The following is a 26,308-nucleotide window of genomic DNA, read 5'->3' as shown; positions in this document are numbered from 1 at the left end:
TCCAGTCAGAACCACCAGTGCCGGGAACTATCTAACACTAGGAGCTCCTGCACTGGATCCAGGTGAACCAAGAAAGTTGTCACCTACTGAGCAAAGATCAGAGGGAACTAAGGGAATTTACCAACAATAACCTGTTCCTGACCACCTTGAACCCCGCTCTTCCATTGGCCAAACTCCCTCAAGGCAAACTCTCACGACCCACCTGCTAAGTGCTTGTGCAGACACCGTTCACTGGCTTCCAGGCATTTAAGCCTGGATAAAGTGACTACAAACCTCAGCAGCCATTCCACCACCACACACAGAGACTATTTTCCCAATCAGTAATCGGCAGGAATTCCCTCGCTCACTCATTTAGAGAGTCCGTTGGCAAGCCCTTGTGTCAAGCTCAGAGTTTTAGAATCCTTATAACACCTTCCACTTTTAGATTCACAGGAATAAGTGTCTTCTGACAGAGGTTGTTCCCTTTAACACTGTGACACACTCTGATCACTGGCTTATACCTTCTTATTGAGAAATAGTCCACAATTTCATGTGCAGTATTTCTAGTGTGTAAGAAAGAGTGTTATTCAGTGTGTTTCCCATCTCTCCTGAGCCCAGGTCACTCTGAATCACTCAGACTGCTGAATGGAGAGAGCCGGTGCGATGGGAGAGTGGAGATTTCCCTCCGTGGTGTGTGGGGCAGAGTGCTGGATGACCAGTGGGACATGAACGATGCCAGCGTGGTGTGCAGGCAGCTCCAGTGCGGAGTCGCTGAGAAAGCTTTTAACCCCCCGAAGTCTGAGAATGAAACGGTCCCTGTGGGGCTGAGAAGGGTCCAATGTGCAGGAAATGAGACTCATCTGACTCTCTGTGACATCTCCACACCTCAGACAGCCCAGGCAGGAATTGCTGAGGACGTCGGTGTAATTTGCTCAGGTGATTCATTTCCAAATCTCACAAACATTTTCTGTTCAGTAGGAAAATACATATTAACAGCTGGGATCTATCCCTGCAGGGAGCCGGCAGATCAGACTGGTGAATGGGACAAGTCGCTGTGCCGGGAGAGTGGAGATTTATTACCATGGCACTTGGGGGACAGTCTGTGATGATTCCTGGGGTCTGTCAGACTCCAATGTCGTTTGCAAACAACTGGGATGTGGACGTGCCATCAATGCAACTGTCTCCGCTCATTATGGGCAAGGATCTGGGCAGATCTGGCTGGATGATGTGAACTGCTCTGGGAACGAATCCGATCTCTGGGCGTGTCCTTCTGGGGGCTGGGGCCAGCACAACTGCAGACACAAAGAGGACGCGGGAGTTCTCTGCTCAGGTCTGTTCTGGGAATGCTCACGTGAGTCTGGTTACCAGGGGATTTAATGGAGGAGGCAGATGTTTAAGGAGATTGCTGAGAATGACACTCTCCCTGTCTGTCTCTGCCTCCCTTTCCATTCTGTATCTACCTACCAGGGTCACCATTAGAAAGTCCTCAGCTCCCACCCAGAGGTGTTGGAGATATTGCAAGTTTTCCCTTAGAATGCTAGAAAGCTGCACCTCAGGTATCTAAAGGAGATTGTATCATGGAAAGCAGTGACTGAAAAGGATGTAGGGTCCTAGTGGAGAAATAACTGAACATGAGCTCCCAGTGCCGTGTGTGGCAAAATAGGCTAATGCGAACCTTGGATATATAAACAGGGGAGTAGTGAGTAGGAGTGGGGATTAAATTTTACTGTTGTACATGGTGCTGGTGAGACAGATACTGGAATACTGTGTCCAGTTCTTATGTCCACAAAAATTGGAGCAGAGAAGAGCCACAACAGTGATCTGATGAATAAAAGCCTTACGGTGAGAGATTTCAGATGCTGAATCTGTTTAGCTTATCAAAACGATCAAGAGGTAACTTGATTACAGGGCATAAATCCGTTCACAAGGAGAACATACCACTTCCTAAAGGGCTCTTTAATCTAATGCAGAAAGGCAGAACAAGAGTTGATGGCTAGAAGCTGAAACCAGACAAATTCACATCAGAAATAAGGCCCAGGTTTTTAACAGGGAGCGTGATTAACCATCGGAACAAACTACCGGGGAAATGGTGCGTTCTACATCTCTTGAAGTCTTCCTATCTAGACTGGATGCCTTTCTGGAAGCTATGCTTACGTCAAACTCAAGTTATTAGGCTCTATGCAGCTGTTTTACAGACGGTCAAATTATTTGATCTCATGATCCCTGTCACACTGTCTGGAGCGGCTCATGGCACTGAGTGCCCACCTCAGGGCAGATGGTGAGAAACAAGGCAATACCTCAAACTGCTGGTGTGTTCTATAAGTAGATTTCACCAAGCCAGGAACAGATGTGAACTCCTGGACCAATGTTCCCTCTAATTTTTACATCCATGTGCGGAATGAATTTTGTTCTGTGCACCAGTCTAGAAGTGATGTGTGGTGGGGTTGGGGCTGAGGGGTTCAGAGTGTGGGAGGCGGCTCAGGGCTGGGGCAGAGGGTGGCTGTGCACGGGGTGAGGGCTCTGGCTGGGGGTGCGAGCTCTGGGGTGGGGCCAGGGATGAGGGGTTTGTAGTTCTGGCTGCCCTGGGGCTGTGGCAGGAAGAGAGGACTCCCCCAAGGTCTCTCTTGCTGCAGCAGCCTGGGGCCAGGGGAGGGGCACCTCTCCCCACTGCAGCAGCTCCGGGGCTGGGGAAGAGGTGCCTCTCCAGTCTAGGCCCCTGTGGCTGCGTGCCTATGCGGCCTTTGATAGCCTTCTGTGCGTCCATATGGCCATGCAGCTCAGAGGGAACTTAGTCCTGGATCACTGTATCTATCTTACCATGGAGTCACAGGCCGTCCCCTTAGACTCTCCAGTCTATTGTCACCCAAACAAACTGGACTTAGGGATAAGTGGTCACTTACACGGAAAATCACATCACATTCAGGTTTCTTCCAATCCCAAGAGACCAGCCACTTACTCAGATCACTTGGTACCCTGGATCTTACACCAAAGACAATGTCTGTAGCCAATCCTGTAATAAACTATATACAGGTTTATTCATTAGGAAAAAGAAATAAAAGGGTTGTTTACACAGTTAAAGCAAGCAATCACCTACACACAAATGAGTTACCATTTATATCCTGGGAGTGACAGAGTTGTAGTGATCTGTCAATTCCAAATGTACTTCAGCACTGACCCAGGGGTAACCCCTTGGGGTCTCGGGCTTCAGTTTGGTTTCTTTAGCCCTGTCACAGTTCAAACAGCCAAAAAGATGAAAAATCTTCCCATCTATTATTTTTATTTCCCTCTTCCAGCCTTCAAAGCAATGGGATAAGACCTTCTGCATGTACTACATGCAGGGGATGGGCGGCGGGGATCATTCCCGTGCCTTAGTTCAAAAGTTCAGAGCAAACATTTTCAGTTATAAATCTGTCAAGGTTCCTTCCCCACTCTGAACTCTAGGGTACAGATGTGGGGACCTGCATCAAAACCTACTAAGCTTACTTTCACCACCTTAGGTTAAAACTTCCCCAAGGTACAAATTATTCTATCCTTTGCCCTTGGATTTCCACTGCCACCATCAAACTTTATCTGGGTTCCTGAAAAAACAGAGTTTGGACACGTCTTTCCCCCTAAAATCCTCCCACCCTTGAACCCCACTTCCTGGGGAAGGTTTGGTAAAAGTCCTCACCAATTTGCATCGGTGACCACAGACCCAAACCCTTGGATCTTAGAACAATGAAAAATCATTCATTTTCCTTAGAAGAAGACTTTTAATAGAAGTAAAGGAATCACCTCTGTAAAATCAGGATGGTAGATACCTTACAGGGTAATTAGATTCAAAACATAGAGAATCACTCTAGGAAAAACCTTAAGTTACAAAGAAGACACACAGACAGGAATAGTCATTCTATTCAGCACAGTTCTTTTCTCAGCCATTTAAAGAAATCATAATCTAACACATACCTAGCTAGATTACTTACTAAAAGTTCTAAGACTCCATTCCTGTTCTGTCTCCAGCAAAAGCATCACACAGACAGACACAGACCCTTTGTTTTTCTCCCTCCTCCCAGCTTTTGAAAGTATCTTGTCTCCTCATTGGTCATTTTGGTCAGGTGCCAGCGAGGTTATCTTTAGCTTCTTAACCCTTTACAGGTGAGAGGATTTTTCCTCTGGCCAGGAGGGATTTTAAAGGGGTTTACCCTTCCCTTTATATTTATGACAAAAGCAAAACTTACATATGTTCTTGTAGCATGGACCACAGACATTACAAGTGAGATTAATGCCTGCAGCAACTAACCAGCATTTCATAAAGTCTAAACACTCAATACATTCTTCCAAGACTAATACCTGTTTTCAGCAAAACTAACACACATGTGACCCTGCCTAGTCTCCAGCTACGAGATTGTAACTTTTCAGCCAAGGCCTGCAGCCTCGGCAAGAGCTGGCATCTGGCCTGCCAATGTCACAATCCTTCCCAGCCTTTTTCTATTACAATCTGTATGTAGCTGCTGGTAAATGGTGGCCTTCCAGAGATGCCCACTGTATTTCTAAGGGGCCTGTAGTGTCTAAAAGAGTCTCTTACTCTTGGAGTGGTTCTCTAGCAGTTGCTCCTGCAGAATGAGGCACAGGATCATTAGCAATCGCTGGGATTTCACTATTCACACCCCAGTTCATTTCAGAATCAAATGATTTAAATTCTCTTTTTCTGCATTTCCTTCTAGAGTTCACAGATCTGAGGCTGGTGAGCAACAGTGACTGTGCTGGGCGGCTGGAGGTTTTCTACAATGGGACGTGGGGCAGTGTTTGCTCCAATCAGATGTCTGGAGTCACCCCAGAAATTGTCTGCAAACAGCTGAACTGTGGGGACGGAGGGCAGATTGCAAGAGACTTTGAATATGGAGCAGGTTCTGGTCCCACGTGGCTGGACCACGTTGCATGCAGTGAGAAGCACAGCTCCCTCTGGCAGTGCCCGTCAGAGCCCTGGGATCCAAAGTCGTGTGATAACCGAGCAGAAGAGACCCATATTTCTTGCACTGGTAATTCTGAAACTACCTGCATGCGTGTATGCAAACCCACATATACACGATGTGTTTAATTAATTGAAAGGTTAGGATAGAACTTTTGTTGTTGTTCACATCTCAGTGTAGGCAGATTTAAATTCTCAACACAAGATACAAACATATTTTCATGATGTTTTATAGGAATAAGCATTTGTCCGATTAACAAGAAACATGGAAGTTAATCAATTAATTTTAAAAGAGACCGGTGTTGGACACTGCGATAAGGTAGTCTGAGAGCCAAGAAAAGCCTCTCCCGAGAGACTGTAATTAGGCAGCTCTGTTATTATTAATCCTTTTGGGATGAACAATCAGAGCTGGACCCAGGCTGTGCAGTTTGGGTCAGAACTGGAATCTCCCATAAGTCTGGGTGCATGTTGGCCTGTGTGTCTGAGTAACAGCTGAATAGCAAATTAATTAGGTATTAAATGACCCAGAATTCACATTTCAGTTTTTTTTAAATAGATATTTAAGTCAGAAGGGACCATTATGATCATCTAGTTCATACAGTGCTGAAATTAGGGGTTTAAAATACAGATAAATTCTACTCCCACATCACACACACAACCCAGTGCATTCACCTCAGCTTTTTCTCTCCATAGGAAAAAAACCAAAACCAACTCAAACCCTGTTTGCCGAATGCCCGAACTCTCCAAGCTGCACAGGTATCTCTGCTTCTCACTGTCTCCCTCTTGGTCCCTAAGTTGTCCCAGTAACATGTGAGGTTTCTGCATTTGTAGACCAGGACAAGTTACGCGTCGTGGGAGGAGAGGACAGATGCTCGGGGAGAGTGGAGGTTTGGTACCGTGGCTTCTGGGGAACAGTTTGTGATGACTCCTGGGACATGGCGGATGCTAACGTTGTGTGTAAACAACTGGGCTGTGGCTCTGCTGTATCTGCCCTGGGCGAGGCTGCATTGGGCGAGGGGACTGGTCCCATCTGGGTGGAGACGTTGAATTGCAGAGGGACAGAGTCATCTCTCTGGGACTGTCCTGCGAAGCCCTGGGGTGAGAGTAACTGTGGTCACAAGGAAGATGCTGCTGTGAATTGCTCAGGTGAGTGACAGGAGATATTTCTGCTACATGCTGTAATATTCAGGGAAAAGGATGATTTAGCCCACCCATCCCCTTTGGTCCCAGACCAGGCCCTCCCATCTCCTGAGTACCAGAGCATCCTAGATGTTGAGGGGTGGAACCTTTGTGGGGTCAGACTGGCTCAGGCATCAGCCCACATAGCCCCTGCATCCATCACAGGCCCCACTGTGCTGGCTTGTTATGAGAGTCCTCATTGCTGCACAGAGCACAAGGGACTTGGGCCCTAAATCATAGAAATCAGGGTTGGAAGAGACCTCAGGAGGTCATCTAGTCCAAACCCCTGCTCAAAGCAGGACCAATCCCCAACTAAATCATCCCAGCCAGCGCTTTGTCAAGCCTGACCTTAAAAACTTCTAAGGAAAGAGATTCCACCAATTCCCTAGGTAACGCATTCCAGTGTTTCACAACCCTCCTAGTGAAAAAGTTTTTCCTAATATCCAACCTAAACCTCCCCCACTGCAACTTGAGACCATTACTCCTTGTTCTGTCATCAGCTACCACTGAGAACAGTCTAGAGCCATCCTCTTTGGAACCCCCTCTCAGGTAGTTGAAAGCAGCTATCAAATCCCCCCCTCATTCTTCTCTTCCGCAGACTAAACAATCCCAGTTCCCTCAGCCTCTCCTCATAAGTCATGTGTTCCAGTCCCCTAATCATTTTTGTTGCCCTCCTCTGGACTCTTTCCAATTTTTCCACATCCTTCTTGTTGTGTGGGGCCCAAAACTGGACACAGTACTCCAGATGAGGCCTCACCAATGTCGAATAGAGGGGAACGATCACGTCCCTCGATCTGCTGGCAATGCCCATACTTATACATCCCAAAATGCCATTGGCCTTCTTGGCAACAAGGGCACCCTGTTGACTCATATCCAGCTTCTCATCCACTGTAACCCCTAGGTCCTTTTCTGCAGAACTGCTGCTGAGCCATTCGGTCCCTAGTCTGTAGCGATGCATGGGATTCTTCCATCGTAAGTGCAGGACTCTGCACTTGTCCTTGTTGAACCTCATCAGATTTCTTTTGGCCCAATCCTCTAATTTGTCTAGGGCCCTCTGTATCCTATCCCTACCCTCCAGCGTATTTACCTCTCCTCCCAGTTTAGTGTCATCTGCAAACTTGCTGAGGGTGCAATCCACACCATCCTCCAGATCATTTATGAAGATATTGAACAAAACCGGCCCCAGGACCGACCCTTGGGGCACTCCACTTCATACCGGCTGCCAACTGGACATGGAGCCATTGATCACTACCTGTTGAGCCCGACAATCTAGCCAGCTTTCTATCCACCTTAGTGTCCATTCAAACAGCCCATACTTCTTTAACTTGCTGGCAAGAATACTGTGGGAGACCGTGTCAAAAGCTTTGCTAAAATCAAGGAACAACACGTCCACTGCTTTCCCCTCATCCACAGAGCCAGTTATCTCGTCATAGAAAGCAATTAGATTAGTCAGGCATGACTTGCCATTGGTGAATCCATGCTGACTGTTCCTGATCACTTTCCTCTCCTCTAAGTGCTTCAGAATTGACTCCTTGAGGACCTGCTCCATGATTTTTCCAGGGACTGAGGTGAGGCTGACTGGCCTGTAGTTCCCAGGATCCTCCTTCTTCCCTTTTTTAAAGATGGGCACTACATTAGCCTTTTTCCAGTCGTCCGGGACTTCCCCCGATCGCCATGAGTTTTCAAAGATAATGGCCAATGGCTCTGCAATCACATCCGCCAACTCCTTTAGCACCCTCGGATGCAGCGCATCTGGCCCAATGGACTTGTGCTCGTCCAGCTTTTCTAAATAGTCCCGAACCACTTCTTTCTCCACAGAGGGCTGGTCACCTCCTCCCCATGCTGTGCTGCCCAGTGCAGTAGTCTGGGAGCTGACCTTGTTTGTGAAGACAGAGGCAAAAAAAGCATTGAGTACATTAGCTTTTTCCACATCCTCTGTCACTAGGTTGCCTCCCTCATTCAGTAAGGGGCCCACGCTTTCCTTGACTTTCTTCTTGTTGCCAACATACCTGAAGAAACCCTTCTTGTTACTCTTAGCATCTCTTGCTAGCTGCAACTCCAGGTGTGATTTGGCCTTCCTGATTTCACTCTTGCATCCCCGAGCACTATTTTTATACTCTTCCCTGGTCATTTGTCCAATCTTCCACTTCTTGTAAGCTTCTTTTTTGTGTTTAAGATCAGCAAGGATTTCACTTTTAAGCCACGCTGGTCGCCGGCCGTATTTACTATTCTTTCTACACATCGGGATGGTTTGTCCCTGTAAACTCAATAAGGCTTCTTTAAAATACAGCCAGCTCTCCTGGACTCCTTTCCCCCTCCTTTTCCCTGCCCCAATCACTAACAAACAGGTCCTGTGCTCCTGTGAGGGAGTTTGTGGAGGTGACAGCTGGAGACAACCAGGGACTCTCAGAGGTGAGGATCCCCCCAGGAACAAACACATCACCTCCCCCTTACTACAGGTTCCAAGTTTCCTCCCTTTAATTTTGCAGGTCTGACAGAGAGGACAGATTTTCCAAATACCCCAGGTAAAGCATCCCCCTCCTCCCATCAAGGGTTAAATTTCCCTGGTGCTGGGTCACAGAGGAGGAGCTGCAATCTGCAGCCTGAGGGAAGGAGCTCCTTTCCATGGCTTGTGACATCTGAGGGCGAATGACACCGGGGTGGGAGCTGCAGGCCATGCTGAGCCAGAGGATTCCTGTCTGCTGGCTCCAGCTGACAGAGCAGGGCCCATGATTTAAACAGCATCCTGTGAGCTGCCCCCATGGTGCACAGACTGTGTCCCAGCCCGTTATCCTGCTGTCCTGGGCCCTGCAATGAGTGACTGGGGAGCTCCCTGGACTCCCCCTACTCTCACAGGCTAATCTCTCCCTGTCGCATGTTCATTTCCATCCAGCTCCCCTGCTCCACCCTCCGACCGACAGTGGGAGAGTCACGGTGCCCTTGGTCATCTGCATTATCCTGGGGGCCCTGCTCTGCGTAGTCTTAATCATCCTGGGGGCGCAGGTGCAAAGTGCCAGGGCACAGCGCAGAGGTGGGTCCTGATTGGTGTCACTGTGTGAAATGCTTCTGCAATAGCAGGGGGGCTGCAGGGTGTCAGGGTGAGGGGCGATACCAGGCTGGGTGGGGTGGCCAAGGGTGCCTCTTAACTCCTCTCTTGTTGAATACTTCATTAACTGTCTGGCAGTGAAACAGCCCAGCCATGAAATCTGGAGATGATACTGGCTAGGGACCTTTACAGTTTCAGAGAAACGGCATCTGTATCCCCACCCGCCCCCACCCTCCGGTGATCCACTCCAGGAGTGCCCTACTCAGGCCTCCAGCCATCACCTGTCTCTGGGTGGGAAACCCCCGTCCCATTTCCTTGCGGCTAGGGGTTTTTAAGACTGCACAGCCCCCTGCCTTCCACTGTGGTACCCCCAGCAAACCAGTCTGCCTACAGGCCAGCCCCCATGCTGTGCTTTCTCCCCAAGGGCTATGAGCAGGGCATTGCCAGCAGTTACAATTTACCACCCAGCTCTCTCTCAGCAGATTACACCTTATTCCTAGGATAAAAGTATGACAGAGAAAACATTAAAAACAATAAAAATTCCTCCACACTTGCTGAACATATCAGAATTCACCCATCTTCCTCATGGGCAGCCTGGTAGACCAACATCCCTCCAACGATTCAGTGTTGGGATCCCCATGGACAGAAGGTCCTGCCCATTTGCTGAATCAAAATGAAGGCCCTGAGTCTTTTTAAACTCAGCCTTTCATATCAGAAGTCCTCCTTTGTCTCTTGGTCTCTGGTAACCCAGTTTGAACCAGTCTGTATAAACCACCCTGAAGGTTGTTACCTTTCTGGAGTTGTTTACAATCTCAGTGATTCACCTTAATCACCCACCTGCCCACACACACACACTCACTGTTTTTTCTTCCTGGAGGAGCTGTGGTAACCCTCCGACATGGAGTAGAACATAAACCATTCATAGCTTTAATATAGTGATTCCCAAAGATACTGCCTGGAGCCGCAGTATCTGCCAACAGGGAGGGGATCTGAATATCGTGAGGAGAGACATCATGGAAAAGGGACTGAGAGAAACTGGAAATATTGTCAAGGAAAAAAGGTGTATAAAAATAGAGCTGTGGTAAATAGTTTTGAAGAGAGTGATCCAGTAGAAAAGACAATCTTAGGAAGGAGAAGTGTGGGAAAGGAGCATTTTACTGTCTTGTACTCAAAGCTGGCACTTGTAGGGGATTTTACATCTATAACACACTTTATACAAACATTAGCTACCAGCTCCTTGGCAAGAAGATAGAGGATGGGACTGCCATCAACATACATGTAACAGTCACAACTTTGCAGTAAGACAATGACTATAATCAGATCTCTTGCTTCAGGGCTTCAGCCAGTCACCTGCAGGGGTCAGGAAGCAATTCTGGGAAGCCCCCATCTTTGTGTTTTTTTTCGTTTTCATAGAATAGAATATCAGCACTGGAAGGGACCTCAGGAGGTCACCTAGTCCAACCCCCTGCTCAAAGCAGGACGAATCCCCAATTTTTGCCTCAGATCCCTAAATGCCCCCCTCAAGGATTGAACTCTCAACCCTGGATTTAGCAGGCTAATGCTCAAACCACTGAGCTATCCCTCCCTCTAAGCATCAGACATTAGCTACAGAGCGATATGTGTCACTGGATGGTCTGGACCAGTCCTCTGAGGTGATACAGAGAAACCTCTTTCGAAGATATCTGGCTGGTGTGTCTTTTCCACATGTTCAGGGTCAAACCAATTGTCAGATTTGGGGTCAGGAAGGAATTCCGCCCCCCCCCCCAGGTCAGATGGGCAAAAAGGGACCTTGGGGGATTTTCCTCTTCCTCTGAAGCATGGAGCGTGGATCACCTGCCAGGATTATCAAGGCATCTCTCGAGTAATCACTTCCCTGCCACTGCGGGGCCCTTGGGCATTGGTGGTACCTTACTCGCTCCTGCCTTCTGCCTGTGGCACACAATAGTTTATTTTCCTGAGGACTGAAATGCTTTAGTCTAACTGCAACTTTGGGCTCAAACCTCGGGGTATCTGGGTGAAATGCAGTGGCCTGTGTTATACAGGAGGTCAGACTAGATGTTCTAATGTCCCCTTCTGGCCTTAAACTCGATGAAAAAAAAGATGTTCTCACCATTTTGCAGATAAACACCTGCGTGGGGGAAGAATTATTTAAGCTGCTCCAAAGGGGAAAAGCCAGAAATAATGAGATGAGATTAAAAAACATTTAAGATTAATGTGAGGAAGCTTCCTGACAGCGAATTAGCCCTGGGAACCGTCATCAAAGGGCTGTTGTGGAAAGAAACCCTGTCACCTGGCTCATTTAAATTCCAGCACTGGGAATGTGCGGTAGGGTTCAGGCTTGCACTGGACCCAAGGGGAGGGGATGGATGATCCCTTAGTGTTTCCCTTCTCTGGTTTCAATGACCCTGTGCAAACCCTGCCCTTTGTTTTCAGGCTCCAGAAGACCCTTGGATCCCTTCTCTGAGGCCGTGTACGAGGAGATTGATTATAACCTGATGAGAGAGAAGCAGGAGATGTTCAGTCGCTCAGGTCTGTGGGTCTCACTCTTAACAGGCAGCAGCTATCTAACGCCCTGTCCATCTGAGGCCCTGACCCAGAGTTAAATCACTGCAGCTTCCGACCTGTGAGCTTGTCATTGGAGCTGGGCACAAGTCTCCATTGCAAAATGTTTTGGTAAAAAATGCAGATTCAGAGACACCGAAACATTTCACAAACTCCTGTTGATTTCACCCAATTGTTCCAAATACACACAGAACGATTCATTTCATTTCAACACTTTCTAAACATCCGATGCATCCGATGAAGTGAGCTGTAGCTCACGAAAGCTCATGCTCAAATAAATTGATTAGTCTCTAAGGTGCCACAAGTCTTCCTTTCTTTTTTCTAAACAAAACATTTTGTTTTTTTCAATTGGATATTACTTTTCCATTAGAAATTTCCTTTAATATTATTGGGGAAAAAAACAAATAAACAAAAATTAACGAATATCCAAAAGAACACCAAATGGTTTCATTCAACATTAAACTTTTTTTTTACTTTTGCATTTCCCAAAAATTGCCAAAAAAGTCATTTTTTGCTCAACTCAAAACAATCTTATGTTTTGCTTTTTTCCCCCAATGGTCAGAAAACCAAACCATCTGTTTTTTTTGCCAAGCTCTAGCTGTGGGAGCTGGGTCTGTGGTGAGACCAGCAGTTACTCATGTAGACTGAGAGAGATGGGTTTCCTTCCCACCGTACACTGAGTGTCCCATTTCTAGGGACAGTTAATTTCCCATCTGCCCATCCTGCAGCCTTGGCATGTAACCAGTGAGGGGTCAGGAAAGCGACTGTCTGGGGCAGGCTAAACTATCATTTGAAAACTTCTTTGGAGCACTGGAGCAGGGGATGTTCTTTGCCCCCCTCCCACCGCAGCCACTGGTCTGCTGTGTCAGCTCCCTCCTGCCCCCGGAGCAGAGAGATCAGCCCAGGAGAGCCTCATGACTTTGAGTCCTGGCCCTTTTATCCTTTGTGCCATTTTGTCTCAATGTCTGATGGGAACATCCTGCCCCAGGGCTGTGCTGTGGTGGGGCTCTGGGAACATGCTGAGGGCATCTCCCAGCATCACTGCCAAGATGGTTACAGTGAATCACAAAAAGAAAAGGGGTACTCGTGGCACCGTAGAGATTAACAAATTTATGAATCACAGACTCTTCTCTGGGCCTTTCTTGGTTTAATCTGGGAACACCACGGAGAGCTGATCGACTGATTCATGGGGGAGGTGGGTATTTATCCTTAAGAAGGAGGAGTCCCCTCTGTGGCTGAGGAGGCCAGGACCATTGTGGAACTTCCCTGGATCAGCAGCCAGAGACGGGCCCTTCACTCACCCCAGCATCTTTCAGGTCAGATTGTGTCATCTGCTCAGTCACATTTACCACAATAACATGGAGATTTCTCTTGGGGAGTCTGTTTCAGCCTCTCACTGCTCAGAGTTGCTGTGAGTCACCATGTCCTGTAGAAGAAGGTATAGTCTGAGACTGGAAATCCTGCTCCAGGCCCCGGATGTGTTCCCAGTCCCACAGTTCTGCTGTTCTCACTGTGATGAATTTCTGGTTCTCATCTCTCCACTCTCCTATTCAGATGACTCAGTGACGAAGCTGCAGTATTACACCGGGGACAGCGAGGGGGAAAACGATCCTGGATCAGAACAAGGTAATGCGGGAGGGGCAGACTCATCCCGAGAGACCCAAATCTGGGCAGAGAACAGAATATCTACCACACTTTCTGCAATTGCAGCCGTTCCTTCTCACACGGTTCCCATTTTACACAGTCGGGTCTGATCCCATTGAACAGGATTTCTGTCAGAATCTCAGGATAGGAACATGTGACCATCTCCTGAGCACAGGTCCCTGGGAGTGGCTTCCCAGGTGAGGAGCTGGAGGAGATGGGTCAGTCTCTTTGGGAGGAAAGCCGTCAGTTCCCAGCAGGGCTCATCTCTTGTCCCAAGAGAGAGAGGAAGATTGTCCTATGTTATAATTACAGATGGGCTCAGCCCAACTCACTGATCCGAACCCACCAGAACTTTAGGGGGCGGAGGGATTTGCAGATTCTGCTCCCCAGCTCTGAATCTCAGTTTTGGGGCTGGCACCTGTCGCTATAACAGGCTGAAGCAAAATCCTGGACCTGAACTTCACGGCCTGGTCCCATCTCTAATTATAAACAGGGCGGCATTTCTACCCCAACTGCTCTCAAGGGAGTCCATGATTTGGGCCCTGTGGGAGTTTAACCTGCGGCTGGGTGGGGGGACATTGAGCAGATGAGCCAGTTCTGCTGAGAAGCTGGAGCGCTGCCAAGCTGAGCCCTGGGCTGCCTGAGAGGCTAGTGGAGAGCAGGAGCTCACAAATGATCAGGCCAATGATCTCCCAGTGGGAGCTTTAATTCCTGCAGAGGGGAGGTTCCTCCTCCCCAGTGAAACAGGAAAATTCAAACCTGTCTGCAGAGATCAGCTGGATTCACACAGGCCGGCTCTGGCCTGGCAGCGCCCGTGTTCCAACCTGTTATCTCAGCACAAGCCCAGATCCTGCTCCCATGGAAACACATGAAAGAGCTGCTGTTGGATTCTGCAGGGACCCGCCTGGCCCCGAGTTATTTCTGGGACTCCTGTTTCACTGTAGTTCTCTGACTTGTGCCCTTCTCCCCATGGGCCCCTGCAACTTCCCCTCTCACGTGCCATGATACACAGCTCTAGTTAGAAGGGCCACCTGCGCTGAAGAGACGCTGCTGGTGCCATGGGCTGAGTGTGGTGTTTGCTGTTCCAGAGGGAGGTTCCCCAGGGGGGTCCCAGTTGGATTACGATAACGTGGAGGAGCCTGCCTTGAACGACGTCCCCCAGACTCCAGACGGCCGAGGTGAGCAGTGAATCCGCCTCCTGGAAGCAACGTCACCCTGACGAAAAACTAACTGTATTTCCCAGGAGGGACGACAGTGGTTTGTTAAGAAAACCAGGAAAGTTCACCCACTAGTATTTTCTATTGGCATAACGCTGGGGGCGCTGACCAGGTGCATGTCAAGAGCTGTGTGGAGGCCCAGGTGTAGGGAAGCATGTGATGTCCAAAGGCATAATAAAGGCCCTTTGCGGGACTGAAGGAGCAGTTTGCTCAGGAGCTGCCCACGCTATACTTGGCTCAGGTCACTGTCCCAGCTTATATACATCTGTGTCAGACACGCTGTGCTGGCGGGGACATAGAGATTTTACACCCAAGGACCCATGTCCCAACCTTATTAGCTGGTTCAGCTCCAAGTGGTGTCAGTGCCTTGGAGACTGATGGCAGTTTATTGGGTAAACTTTATCAGGAGAATGCACTGAAAAGTCATTTTTAAAGTAATGTCAAGTTTATGAAGCCGGGGACAAGCTCTGGGTAATTCCAAGTCATTTCTCTTTGTAATTATTGTAACCAAATGCCTTGTGGAGCAATCCCTCTGGACTAGATCCCAGTCACCCCTTTCTAGACCTCCCCCAGCCCCGCGCTTGTAATCTGGGAGCTCTAGGATCCTCTCAATTTGCTCCTGAAATATATCAAATCAATGTGATATGTGAAATCCCCCAGGCTGAGGGTTCCAGAGGAGGGCTTCTCTAATGCCCTGAAGGTGGAAGTTAAGTGCTGAGAGATCCCCAGGGACCAGTGAGGCTGGTGCATCTGCAGCTTGTAGTTTATTTCTGTCTTCACTGTGAATATTCTCTTAATTACTTCCCATCTTCACGTCAGATGCCCCTGCCCTGCCTGGAGATGTCCCAGGGGCTGTTTACGATGATGCCAGAGAAGTGTCTGTCCCTGAAGGTGACCCTGGCTTGGGGCAGAATGATGAAAAAGGCACTGGGGCAACTGACAGGGATGCACAGACAGGTGAGTGGAGAACTGTTTGCACTTCACAGTGTCTCTGCAGAGTGGGGTAGCTGGAAATGTGGGGTACACAGCAAGGGAACAGCCCTGGCCAATCCAATGCCTGTGAGGAAAAACTCTCCTTCTCTCATCTCTCCATTCCCTCAAGGAAGAGGCTTCAGTGCCGGAAATAGAGAGAGGAAAAGTAGGATCTGTGCTGGGTGGTACTTCGTGGTCAAACCAGCAAGATAGCTCGGATTCCCTCAAGCTCTAGGTTCAAATCCTTGAGTGGCTGCCCTACTCTTGATGTACTGGATTCCTACCTCTTTACTGAACGTGTATCTTTTGGGCAGAATCTTAAAACCAAAGTCATGTTACTGCTGCACAAATGCTAAAGAGCCCATGACACTTCCTGTAAAAGTCGGGCTTAGCCCATTATCCTTGGCCTAAATTTCCACTCCCCTCCCTGTTGTGCCACGAGCAGAGGAGGTGCAGTGGTGATGAAATGTGCATTGCTTAGTACTTGATGCTTATCTTCATTGTTAGGGCAGAGTGACAGTTCTGATGTCCTTAAGTAAGTGCTCCTGGCTGGTAAGTGCTTGGGATTTTTTTCACAAATTTACAGGTAGCTATAGCTGGCACTTGGCAGTGTTAGCTGGTCTGGAAACCAAAGGTTTTAATTTCTAGACTGTGTATCGAGATGATGGATTAGAACTCGTTCTAGACCAAGCCAGACGACTGAAGGGGGAACAATTCCTAACCCACACCGTAAAGCAAAGGTTCTCAAACTGTGGAGCACAGAATATATTGTGGGGCAGCATGAGAAGCCAGAGCAGAGAGCAGCGGCTACTTTCCAGGCGCCCAGCTTCGAAGGCAGCGCTGCAACCAGCAGCAGCGCAGAAGTAAGGATGGCAGCGTATGGTGTTGCCACTCTTACTTCTCCGCTGCTGCTGGCGGTAGTGCTGCCTTCAGAGCTCGGCAGCCAGGGAGCTATGTACTTACATGGCTCTTTGTGATTCAATGCCCGACTGCTTTTCATATTTAGTGAGAGTTGGACGTTGATTTTTGTAAATCGGTGTATGTACTTGTGTGGTGGGGGTGGGGGGCGTCAACTACAATGGACACAAAGAAGGGAGGTGATCAAATAAGTTTGAGAACCACTACTGTAAATGCCGCCTTGCTCTGCTGCTGCCCATCACCATAGAATGGATCCACTGACTGTATGTGTCTCCCTTGGTATTTTCAGGTGGGAGTCTGCACTCACGAAGGAGTGAAGGTGTATCTGGGATGGAGAAGGAAACCCTGTTCCTGTCTGTGGGAGACACTGGTTATGATGATGTGGGACATTGTGACTCTGGGGGATCAATATCAGAATAATGTGATTGGAGAAAATAACCTTGTGCTGATGTAAACGCTTCCCCTCTTTCTCTTAGAAATGCTCCCTCTGTTATGATGGTCCAGAGACAGTCCTTTCCAGTCTGACAGACAAAGCAGGTGTTTCTATAAGATTTGTGTGAAGTTGCAAGAAATACAAGTGTGAGAGGGAAAAGATTCATAAACTTTCTTTGTATAATTTTCCATTGTTTCAAGAGGTGGAAGTTTCCTGCTTTTTTATGCCTGTAATTTCTTCATCTTGAATTTGTGCCTTTTTGCATATTAAATCCTTTCTGAAAGTCTTCCCTGTTGTGGAAGTGTTTCTTGCCAGATGAATTGTGCAGTTTCCAGGGTTCATCACAGGGAGAGGCTGAGATACAACAAACCAAGAGACAAGGATGGGCCACCTCTGGGTATGGCCGGCTGTTTGATGGGAGGTGGGTTGACACTGAATGTTCTGTCAAGCATGTGGTTAACAGTGAGACACCAGCAAGAGAACATTCTGAGATGAGCAACATGGTTGTTACTAAACCTAATTCAGATCTGAAACTTTCCCTGAATCCAAGGAGATAAATCGGAAATTCTCTCTGGGTAATTCCCACCTGAACTGAAGGAAACGGTAAAAAGAATTCCCCATTAGCGATAAATACAGAGGATGAATATTTCTGCTAGGACAATAAATAAATTTTATAGAAAATAATGACAAGAGGAGGGTTAATAAGAATCTGGGTTTCCACTGAAGCAATAAGGCTAAAACAAGTAACAAGTCACTGAGTTGTTACTAGAAACCCCAGTAAAACCGATCGTTTTCACACAGTGGAATATTTACTTCCATGACAATCTACAAATATAGTTTAAAGTCAATGCTGAGCTCAGTCCTGACTAGTGGAGAAGCCAGAAGTGTTCTCTGGATGAACCCTCAGTGAAATCAATACCAGAATGCTTGCAGAGTACATCGCTATTTCACAGAAATATCTTTCTTTCCTTCACCACCAATCCTGCATGCAGTTTGGTCACTTCATCTGTTGAAGTATAGAATGGAAATAGAAATGATGAGAGAAGGAGTTTCCAATCATCTGCATTCAACAGGGTCAGGGGGTCATATGAAGACACAGAAATACAGCAATTTACTTTCGAAAAGAGAAAAATTAAGAAGACATTACTGAGACATGTCACTGACCCGTGGAGACTGAGGAGGGAAATCTCAGGGGCTGTGCTACCCTGTTCCAGGGCAAGAGAGGAGGAGAACTCCCCCAAAAATGACACCTGCAGATCCTGGAGAAAAGGAAAGAGAACAGGGACAGCAGCAGGTGAAGGTGACTGAGTAGGGGATTCCCTTGTATAAGTGGGGGATGATAGAGAGATATTATGATCTGGATCACTTGGTAAGCTGGGTCCATTCAAACTCTGAGCTTTAATAAAATGCAAGGTCATATTTCTGTGACCCGGAAAAGGATTTAGGTGTCATAGCAGACAAACAACTCAGCATGAAATCCCAGTGCCATGCTGTGGCCAAAAGGACCAACGCCATCTTTGGATATTTTCACGGGGTCAACTCACTGCACGTGATGCCTGCTCCTGGCAGCTCTGGGGATTAGCTCTTGCCAGGCACTACCCTTCTCTGATGGTGTCTCTACCCGTCATCTCTTTCACCCTATGGCCCCTCTCACTCTTCGAGCTGCAGTTTCCTTTTAGTGACCTGGCCAGAGGGCTGAGCCACGAAGGTTCTCCCCTTCCAGGGAATTCAAAGTCCTTGTGGACGAGCTGTCCAGCTGGCATCCCCAGCACCCTGGGCCACTTCCCAGTGGCTGATAGGGAACCCGGGCCTGCCTCTACACTGGCTTCCAGCCATGCAACCCTCTAACAAGCATCCAAGGGCTGTATGGTCCTACTCCGTGCTGCAGTTTCTCTGTGCTTCTTCCTACTTATCTGGATTCCCCCTTTCTGCCCGTAGGGGCAGCTAGGGGGCTCTGCACACTGCCCCCACCCCAAGTGCCACCCCTGCAGCTCAACATTGGCTGGGAACTGTGGCCAACGGGAGCTGCGGGGGCAGTGCTCCCTGGCTGCTCCTATGCACAGGAACCAGAGGAAGGACATGTCACTGTTTCTGGGAGCTGCTTCAGGTAAGTGCGGCTCAGAGCCTGCACCCCCGACCCCCTCCCCTAACCCCCTGGCCCAGCCCTGGTCCCCCTCCCACCCTCCGAAGCCCTCAGTCCCAACCAAGAGCACAATCCTGCACCCCAAACCCCTCATCACCAGCCCCACCCCAGAGCCCGCACCCACAGCCAGAGCCCTCACTCTGCCCCCCCACACCCCAACCCACTACTCCAGCCCTGATCCCCCTCCTGCTCTATGAATCCTTTGGTCACATTCCTACACCCCAAATCCCTCATCCCTGGCCCGGCACCAGATCCTGCACCCCCAGCTGGAGCCCTCACCCCCTCTTGCATCCCAACCCACTGACTCAGCCTGGAGCCCCCTCCCTCACTCTGAACTCCTCATTTCTGCCCCACACTGGAACCCACATCCCAGCTCCCTGAGCCAGCCTAGTGTAAATGAGAAGTGAGTGAGTGAGGGAGGGAGGGTGGAGAAAGTGAACGACAGAGTGGGGACAACAACAGGATGGAGTGAGTGGGGGGCATGGCCTCAGAAAAGGGGGGCATGGCCTCAGAGGAGGGGGGGCAGGGCACAGGGCAAGAGTGTTCGTTTTTGTGCGAGTAGAAAGTTGGCAGTCCTATTCTTCAGGCACAGCCTGGGAAGTTAATTGTCCTGCCTAGCCACTTTAACCCCTCAAGGCCTTGTGTGGGGTGGGCACCCAATCACAGATAGATATAGATAGATAGATATAGTGACAAAGTTTCTGCTCTATCTTGGTGGGTCTTGCACTTATTGGCGGATTTGCTCGCCTTGGAGCTTCACGGCAGCCCTCAGCTTGGCCGTTTTTCTGAACCCACAGTCCAGGTTGACTCCTCCTGTGTCTGACCAGGAGTTGGGAGGATTTGGGGGGAACCCGGGCCCGCCCTAGACTCTGGCTTCCAGCCCCGGGCACTGTGGAATGCAGCTGCCTAGAGTGCCTCCTGGAACAGCTGTACGACAGCTACAACTCCCTGGGCTACTTCCCCATGGCCTCCTCCCAACACCTTCTTTATCCTCACCATAGGACCTTCCTCCTGGTATCTGATGATGCTTGTACACCTCAGTCCTCCAACAGTCCGCATTCTCACTCTCAGCTCCTAGTGCCTCTTGTTCCCAGCTCCTCACATGCACACCACAAACTGAAGTGAGCTCTTTTTTAAAACCCAGGTGCCCTGATCAGCCTGCCTTAATTGATTCTAGCAGCTTCTTGATTGGCTGCAGGTGTTCTAATCAGCCTGTCTTAATTGTCTCCAGAAGGTTCCTGATTGTTCTGGAACCGCCCCTGTTACGGGAAACGGGACCGTCCCTCGCTTGCTCCTCAGCTATCTGCTTTCTTTTCTTTCCTAAAGCCCCCTGGCCTGGATTTTTCTTACTTTTGGACCCTGTCTTAGTTCCCCCCCTTGACCGGGCCAGACGCTTTTTGTTTTGGTTTGCTTTGTTGTTGTTTTTTCTTCTTGCCGTTTACGTGCTGGTCGGCCTCCAGCTTGCTGCCAGCACCCGCCCCCCCCACGCCTGCTTTTGGGCGCAGCTATTTGCCTTAGCTGAACCCCCCGGAAGAGGGGGGGGGGAAGATTGCCGATTTTGCCATCCGGAGCGGGGAGTGGAAGCCCCCAGACCCAGCCGCTTTGCTGGCAGCTCGGACTATCTCTACAACATTCTTAGCATGCCAGAAGCCTTGGAACACAGCCAACATGGCCGGAGAAGAAGGATTTCAGAAGACAGGAGAAATAATTTAAGAAGCTATAAATCATCGTGAAGGGGACCGTAAGACTGAGTAATTTTTCGAATTCTACTCTCGTGGGGGGGAGTTTGACTGTGTTTTAATTGCGTTTGTGGTGGCACAGGGGGTGTGGCAATAAGCTGCCCCCTGATCCATCGGTGCCCCCCTCACCCCCCCCCCCACCATTACTACAACTGTCACGGCCCCCCGCCGCTTCGTCCCTGCTGGCAATCTGCCATCTGCCTTCGGATCCAGCTGTTTGCTTTGGACTTTGCCTTTCGGACCGGACATAACAGCCGACCAAACGAGACTCTTTGGACAAACGTGCGTGGGTTTGCACCCCCCGCCCCCGGACTGCTTATTTTACAGCCTGTCCCTATTCTTGGATTCCCCCCCCCCCCCGCTTGTCCACCCCATTTGGTATTTCCCCCCCTTCCCTCGCCTGTAGCCTAGTAGGGAGGAGTGGTTAATTCGCTTCCCCCTCCCCCTTTCTTCCGGTGTCTCCCCGTCTCTCCCTGCTTACAATGGCGGGGAATGAGAGGGGCGAGGCCCCTTTAGCAAATTTAGTTGTTTCTCCCCCACCCCCCCCTGCCCAACCCCCAACCTCCCCCGCCCCCCCACCACGATTGTTAAAATACTTGCCACCGCCCCCGCTGGGGCACCGGCAGCAGGAGGCACCGGGGCGATTACTGCTGCTGCTGTGCCCCACTGCCCCTTCAGGTTCTAAGAACCCCCTGCCAGCTGGCCGCAAAAGCCAGGGTGGGCAGAAAGGAAAGGGCCCCGCTAAAACATCTGGGCCCTCCATGGCAGGGGCTGCCCCCACAGCCGTGGCCTCGTCATCGACCGCGGCGCCCCTCCCCGCAGTTCCCTCCACCAGCTCTGCGAGTGCCCCTCCCCTGGGCCCCAGGACGTATGCCTGGGCGGTGGCAGGTTCCCCCTCGCCTGCCGCCTCGTCATCTCGCCCACCCACTGCCTCCGCTACCATCACCAGCAGCCGGGGCCCTTTTTCCGCCTTGACCAGGAAGCACGGTGTCCGTTGCCTCCTGGTGCCCACCTCACCCCACGTGGAGACGTACGTGCAGGCGTTGGCGAAGGTGGTAGGACCCACGGCTATTGTGGCGGCCTCCAAGATGTATGGGAAGGTCGTTTTTTTCTTAGCTACGGAGGCTGCCGCCCAGGAGGCGGTGGAGAGGGGCCTGGCGGTGGGGGGGGGTGTTCGTCCCCCTAGAGCCGCTAGAAGACCTGGGCGTTCGCCTCGTTCTCACCTCCGTTCCTCCCTTTTTACCCAATGCTGCCCTGTTACCCGCTCTCTCCGCCCTAGGAAAACTTACCTCTGTCATCAGCTTTCTCCCGTTGGGCTGCAAGGACCCCACCCTCCGTCACGTCCTTTCTTTCCGCCGGCAAGTGCAGCTTCTACCGCCAGCGGGGGTGCGTGACGGGGAGGCGCTCGAGGGGTCCTTCCTAGTCCCCTACCAGGGAGCCCGCTATCGGGTCTTCTACTCCACCGGAGAGGCCCGGTGCTACCTCTGCCGCTCGGCCGGGCATGTCCGCAGAGACTGCCCTTTGGCCCGGAGGGGAGGGGCACCCGAGACCCCCGAGACCCGGCAGGATATCGGCCCCGTTGTTGCCGACACCCCTGGCTGCCCAGCACCTGAAACCAACCCTCCTCCTACTCAATCCATCGCTGCTCCCGTCCGGGCCCAGGAGACTTCTTCCTTACAACGCCCGGGCGAGCAAGGGAGTCCCACCCTTGCCATTTCCACTTCGGCAGAGCCTATGGAGGAGGGTGCGACAAAGATATTATTGGGCATAGGAGAGGCCTGACCCCAAGGAGAACCCCCCCCCCCCTCATGCTGCCTCACCGCTACCCCCCCGAACCCCTGAACCATTGCCTCCGCCCCCCGACACGACCCCTGCTAATCAGCCCCCAGACGACGCTATGGAGGGCTGGAACCTAGTCCAGGGGAAATGAGGCAAGCGGAAGGCTCGAGCTCCGCTGCATTCATCCGACGCGGAAGCCCCCCGGAAGACCAGGAAGGGAGGCACTGATATCGAGCCCTCCGCTGCGACCACGAGTGAGATCCATCCGCTGGTGTCAGGAGGGGAAGACAGACTGGCTTTGGAGGGCAGAACCCCCCCTCCACGGGAGACCCTCCCCTCTGAGACCCCTGAATACGCCCCTTCTGCCCGGATGCCATCCGAACCCCCCGCAAACCCCAAAGTGACCGTTGAGGCGGGCCCTAGCGGAGAGGCCCCCGGGGTGGCAGGCGTTGGCCTCTCCTCCGTGTATGCGGAGATTGAGGCCCTAGATTTGACCCCGGTCACCCAGGGAGAGGATGACCTACTCCCGACTGGCCTCGAGCTGGGCAACCTCACCCCAGCCCCCCTTTCCCCATGCTCCCTTCCCCTGATTGCTTTCCCGGGCGAGCACCCTGCAGAAGGTGGTCCACCACTTGATGCGATGGCCGCCAAGACCACCATGGAGCCAGCGCCTAGCATTACTGGGAGCCCCTTCCCTTACCCCTTAACCCTCGACTCTGCTCAGGAGGCACCTTCTTTTCGCTGCTTGCCTCCTGAATCCCAGAGCCTTACCTCTGCCCCTGCCCCCTCCCCTGCCCCCACCCAGTTTACCCCCTCCTGCAATGCTCCTGCTGCCCCTAGGGTCGCAGATTCCCCCCAGGGAGCAGTCTCTGCACTTTTTAGTCGCGACCCATTAGGAGTTGCAATTTTTCCCCCGCCATCCCCTTCCACCCCAAGGCATGAAATGGATTTAATAACCCCAGCCTGTCAGACGCCCCGTCGGTGGTCCGCACCCTGCCTACCCGCCTTAGCGGACCTCGAGGCTGTATTAAGAACCCCACCGGGGAATACCCCGGGAACCGTAACCCCATCCCCCCATGAGCTGCGGCATGCACTACGGAAGTTCTTAGAACACACCCGTGGTGCCCGCAATAAGGTACAGCTGGCTCTTCAGCTCTGGGGGGACTTTGAACAAATTTTTCAGGCCACAAGGGCCCTTATAAAGGAGGGCAGAGGGCAAGGCAGGCGCGGTGCTGCGGCCTACGAGCAGGCCCGCAATTTCCAAAGCGATCTACTCATCTACGAGATGGGTAACGGGTTGCTGCGCAACCCGCCGGGGGCCGCGAAAACCCCCGCCACTGAGAAACCCCCAGCCCTCCGCATGATGCCTTTCATTATTGCAACTTTAAATACCAGGGGCTGTAGGATGGCTCTCCGCAGGTCCCAGGTGCTCTCTTACCTTCGGGAAGGGAGGTACTCTGTAGTTTTCCTGCAGGAGACCCATACGGACCCGACCGTCGAGGACAGGTGGCGGCTGGAGTGGGGGGACGGGGTCTATTTTAGCCACTTCGCGACTTGACAAGCTGGAGTGGCGACCCTGTTCTCCCCCACCCTACGGCCCGAGGTGCTAGGGGTCACTGAGGTCGTGCCGGGCCACCTGTTGCACCTTCGAGTCCGTATGGAGGGGCTCGTGGTCAATCTTGTTAATATCTATGCCCTGCAAATGAGCCCAAAGCGGCCACAATTTTACCAGCGGGTGTCCGACTTTCTCGGCACCCTAGATTCGCACGAGTGCCTGGTCCTGGGAGGGGACTTTAACACCACCCTCGAGGAACAGGACCGCTCAGGGGCTGAGCCGAGCCCAGCCGCCACGAATATCCTCCGGGGAATAGTTGAATATCACTCCCTAGTGGACGTCTGGTGTGACCATCACCCAGATGACACCTCCACGTTCACTTTTGTCCGGGTGGAGGCCCATCGGTCACACCACTCTCGGTTGGACCGTATTTACTTATCCCGTTTCCATCTTTCACAGGCTCACTCCTCCACCATTCGGCCGGCCCCTTTTTCCGACCATCATTTAGTTACTATAACGGTCTCCCTCCTTGCAGAGAGACCGGGGCCGGCCTATTGGCACTTTAATAATAGCCTGTTCGAGGACGAGAGCTTTGTGACGTCCTTCCGGGAGTTTTGGCTGGCCTGGCGAGAGCAGTGGCGTGCCTTTCCCTCGGTGCGGCGATGGTGGGATCTAGGGAAGGTACGCGCCAAGCTCTTCTGTCGCGACTACACTCGGGGCACCAGCCGACGGAGAAATGCGGCGATAGAGCAGTTGGAACGGGAGGTCTTAGAGATGGAGAGGCATCTGGCCGCCAACCCCGAGGACCCGTCCCTCTGCGGAGCGTGCCGGGAGAAGCGGGAGGAGCTTCGGGCCCTTGAGGACCACAGGGCCCGAGGAGCCTTCCTCTGGTCCCGCATCTGCCTCCTTTGGGAGATGGACCGTGGCTCCCGCTTCTTCTATGCCCTGGAGAAAACGAGGGGGGCCAAGAAACACGTCACCTGCCTTCTAGCGGAAGACAGCACCCCCCTCACGGATCCGGAGGAGATGTGTGGGAGGGCCCGCGACTTCTACACAAGCCTTTTCTCCCCGGATCAAACCGATCCTGGCGCTTGCGGGGTGCTCTGGGAGGAACTCCCCATGGTCAGCGTGGGCGACCGAGACCGGCTAGGGCTGCCTCTCACCCTGGCCTAGTTCTCGGAAGCCCTCCGCCGCATGCCCACCAATAAATCTCCGGGCATGGACGGGCTGACCGTGGAGTTTTACCGCGCGTTCTGGGACGTCCTCGGCCCAGACCTAGTCACTGTCTGGGCTGAGTCTTTGCAGGGTGGGGTCCTCCCTCTTTTGTGCAGGCGAGCGGTGCTCGCCTTGCTGCCGAAGAAGGGAGACCTCCGCGATTTACGAAACTGGCGTCCCGTCTCATTCCTTAGCACGGATTACAAAATCGTAGCGAAAGCAATTTCGCTGTGGCTAGGGTCCGTGATGGCGGACGTGATCCACCCAGACCAGACCTATACTGTCTCAGGTCGCTGCATTTTTGACAACCTATTTCTAGTCCGAGACCTTTTGGAACTCGGGCGGAGAGAGGGTCTGTCGTTCGCCCTCCTTTCTCTTGATCAGGAGAAGGCGTTCGATAGAGTAGACCATGGGTACCTCCTGAGCACTCTGCAGGCGTTTGGATTCGGACCTCAGTTTGTGAGTTTTCTCCGGGTGCTGTATGCCTCCGCGGAGTGTTTGGTTAGGCTCAACTGGACCCTGACCGAACCGGTCAGCTTCGGGCGAGGAGTGCGACAGGGGTGCCCCCTCTCTGGCCAGCTGTACGCTCTTGCGATCGAGCCTTTCCTCTGTCTCCTCCCTAGGAGGTTGACGGGGTTGGTGCTGCGGGAGCCGGAGCTGCGGCTGGTCCTGTCGGCGTACGCCGATGACGTACTTCTCGTGGTCCAGGACCCAGGCGACCTAGCGCGAGTGGAGGCATGCCAGGCCATCTATTCGGCAGCCTCCTCCGCCCGAGTCAACTGGGTCAAGAGCTCTGGCTTGGCGGTGGGGGACTGGCGGCAGGTAAGCTCCTTCCCACCCGCGCTTCAGACCATCCGGTGGAGCGCGGGTCCTCTGCTCTATCTCGGAGTTTACCTTTCCTCCACGCACCCTTCCCCGCCGGAGAACTGGCAAAATTTAGAGGGCAGGGTGATAGAGCGGATCCGGAAATGGACGAGGC

The 26,308-nt window shown here is 51.5% G+C and overlaps 1 protein-coding gene and 2 long non-coding RNA genes across 4 annotated transcripts in view; 1 reads left to right on the top strand and 2 right to left on the bottom strand.

Annotated features, from left to right (window-relative positions):
- Window positions 1-26,308, bottom strand: part of LOC102941373 (scavenger receptor cysteine-rich type 1 protein M130) — a 1,272,625-nt gene that overhangs the window by 365,145 nt on the left and 881,172 nt on the right. The gene's annotated exons all lie outside the window — the stretch shown is intronic.
- Window positions 12,077-14,485, top strand: LOC119567354. The gene is made up of 3 exons (XR_006283490.1): window positions 12,077-13,030; window positions 13,269-13,340; window positions 14,447-14,485. It is a non-coding gene; the product is annotated as an uncharacterized LOC119567354 (long non-coding RNA).
- LOC122461445 overlaps window positions 17,549-26,308 on the bottom strand; it is a 63,812-nt gene continuing 55,052 nt past the window's right edge. Inside the window, exons 1-3 of one of the 2 annotated variants that reach the window (XR_006283345.1) lie at window positions 20,038-20,095; window positions 18,063-18,157; window positions 17,549-17,904 (exon numbers count right to left, since the gene is read on the bottom strand). This is a non-coding gene — a long non-coding RNA (uncharacterized LOC122461445). Of the gene's footprint in view, window positions 17,905-18,062; window positions 18,158-20,037; window positions 20,096-26,308 lie in introns of those variants that run through there. The other variant, XR_006283341.1, reaches the window with a different exon arrangement.

This window comes from Chelonia mydas, chromosome 1 (genome assembly GCF_015237465.2).
Source record: "Chelonia mydas isolate rCheMyd1 chromosome 1, rCheMyd1.pri.v2, whole genome shotgun sequence".
Taxonomy (NCBI): Eukaryota; Metazoa; Chordata; order Testudines; family Cheloniidae; genus Chelonia; species Chelonia mydas.
This window is presented reverse-complemented; position numbering and strand designations above follow the sequence as displayed.